The sequence below is a fragment of the Camellia sinensis genome, unplaced genomic scaffold (assembly GCF_055761805.1).
Source record: "Camellia sinensis isolate YWXY unplaced genomic scaffold, ASM5576180v1 Unanchor3, whole genome shotgun sequence".
Taxonomy (NCBI): domain Eukaryota; kingdom Viridiplantae; phylum Streptophyta; class Magnoliopsida; order Ericales; family Theaceae; genus Camellia; species Camellia sinensis.
The window spans coordinates 18,529,117-18,532,340 of NW_028129178.1; positions in this window are offsets into that span (position 1 = coordinate 18,529,117).

Genomic DNA, 3,224 nt, shown 5'->3' on the forward strand with positions numbered 1-3,224 from the left:
AGTTTGTTAGAGAGTTTCATCACCTCCCATTTCCACTTTTCCTTGGCTCCGAAAATACACCCCCCACGCAGCAACTTTAATAAACTAAAATCATCTAAGGCTTGAAGCACTTGAACATAATCAGAAACCTAAGCTTGAGAGAGGCTTGCAAGCAAAGAAACACAATTTTTCTTACATTTTCTTTGCGTGCTCTTTGGTTAAAACAAACCAACAGGTAAATTTGCTTCATTTATCAATTTCAGTACCCTCTTTGCTTACACATTAATTCATCATTCCATCATGTAGTCTGTTTATTTTACTCACTTTATTTTTGCTTCATTTTGCATGTTTTCTTTATTTTCATTAAAATAGCATGTTTAGGCTTATTTAATCATGTAGAAATCATGCACTAATCCCGGTTTGATCATCATATAGTTTAGCATATTTTCCTCTTTTTATTTGTTAGTTGCTTCTCTTGCTTAAAATCATGTTAGTAGTCTCAAACCAAACTTAGGTTCATATTTTTGTATGTTTAGTTGCATATTTGGTCTATATTTAATTCATGAATGCATGTAAGACGCAAGACGCTCGAGTGGGCATCCGGGTAAGTTTCCTCCATATTCATAGCATGTGCTTGCATTGTATTGTTTTTCAATAATCTAAGTTATGTGGCTTTTCTTGCAAAATTGGATGTTTTGAGTGTTTTTATGAATATTGCTTAGTTTAGTTAACGTTTATGGCGATATAGCCTTGAAAATCTCTTTTTAATGGAAAATCCTTGTTTTTGGTAAAGAAATGGTTTTATTCATTAAGTCTAAATCAAGTGATGTTTATTTTATTCGAATCACCTAGTTTGGGGTAGTAAAGGTTTTCAGCTTAAAATGGATTGTATGAAATACTTAATTACTAAAATCATAAAATAGAATATTAGTAGAGGCCAAACTTCGGATTGGGTAAAATTAGGTGCATCATTCAATAACTTTCCTCTTTTGTACCTTAGCTCCCGAACCTAAAATTATCATTGTGACGGATATGGTCTTTTTCTTAGTTTTCATTGTTAAATGTTTCTTAATTCCTCTTAAAATTAAGTAACGACTCTTTCTATGTGGGATAAACGAGTTTGCACAATATTGAGTGAAAACGTGCCTTATACTTGAAAAAGGCACGACGTCCACACCAACCCAACCATTAACATTAGTCATGGGAAATTATGGCTCCCTCTTGGTTAAACAAGTACCAATGTGTCACTTACCGCATAATCACCAGTGCGTCGCTTACCGCACAAATACTAACGATGTCCACGCACCTAGGTTACGTATCCGAGTGCTCATATTACAGTTTTTACCAAGGAAAAAGGGCTTCTATAGGTGTACCGGGGGCACCCAGGCGCACCCAATAGTTCAAACTCCCGATCTTGTAATCTAGTATCACTAGTGCAATGTGAAACAGAAACTGAGAGTCCAAATCCAACAACTTTTATAGAAAATCCATTTACTGAAAAATATGCCAGAAATGAACTACATCACCAAATTTCAGAGTCGCCACTTAATCTTTTGGAAAAACTAGAAAACCCATAACTCATGTCAAAGGCCACTATTTATCATAACCAAAGATGCCTCGGTTCGGAACCTTAGGTATGAGGGGGGGAAGGTCATGAATTGAGTAACCCGCTCACCCATTCAAAAGATCGGCCTCTATTAAACCATGATGTGAGTTTTATAAACAGTATATGCTCATGTTCTGATTATTAATAATGATAACATTACTATATGAAGCAAACACGTATAGATCATATCACTTATCTTGGTATTCTTTAATTTTATGCATTTTTTTAAAGGTTTTTGAATAAATGTACAACTAAAAAAAAAAAAAAACTAAGATCACATGCATATCAATGAACATCATTACAACCTAAGCAACACAACCTTCATCCACTGGCATTCAATGAGGTATATGATTTAAGCACTTAGCCACATGGTAAGATGCTAAACATGGTAAAATCACCGAGATGCTAAAATGGTAAATGCTCACCTAGCATTCATCTATGACAAGCCAAAATAATATGCTATATACATATGTATGATCCTATATGCAAACAGCTAATGCAATACATGCACAAGAATGAAACTATAGATTCGGCTGCTAAGTACATGATATGTGAATCATTTCAAGGCATGAATTAGCGCACAAAGGCACATAAGAATTGATGAAACTCACAAATGCAAATTAGTCGAATCTCAATACATGAAAGATGGATACAAAGCATGGATATGATAAATAAAACATGATACTATATAGATAGAAAGCATATAAATAAAAGGGATAGAAAGACGTGGGGTTGGAAGTTATTACAACAATTGAAATGAAAAGAAAGACAGAGGGGGAAAATTATTTACAACATTAAATGAATAATAATAAAAAAGAAAAGAAATGGGGTTGGAGGAGTTATTACAACATTGAATAAGTTCAAACTCCTGATCTCCTAATCTAGTATCACTAGTGCAATGTGAAACTGAAATTGAGAGTCCAAATCCGGCAACTTTTATAAAATATCCATTTACGAAAAAATATGCCAGAAATGAACTACATCACCAAATCTCAGAGTCGCCACCTAATCTTTTGGAAAAACTAGAAAACTCGTAACTCGTGTCAAAGGCCACTGTTTATCATAACCAAAGATGCCTCGGTTCATAACCTTAGGTATGAGGGGAGGGGGGGAAAGTCATGAATTGAGCAACCCGCTCACCCATTCAAAAGATCGGCTTCTATTAAACCATGATATGAGTTTTATAAACAGTATATGCTCATGTTCCGATTATTAATAATGCTAACATTACTATATGAAGCAAACAAGTATAGATCATGTCACTTATTTTGGTATTCTTTAATTTCATGCATTTTTTAAAGGTTTTTGAATAAATGTACACCTCTAAAAAAACTAAGCTCACATGCATATCAATCAACATCATTACAACCTAAGCAATATAACCTTCATCCACTGGCATTCAAGGAGGTATATGATTTAAGCACTTAGCCGCATGGTAAGATGCTAAACATAGTAAAATAACCAGGATGCTAAAATGCTTACCTAGCATTCATCTATGAAAGCCAAAATAATATGCTATATACATATGCATGATCCTATACGCAAATAGCTAATGTAATACATACACAAGAATGAAACTATAGATTTGGCAGCTAAGTACATGATATGTGAATCATTTCAAGGCATGAATTAGCGCACA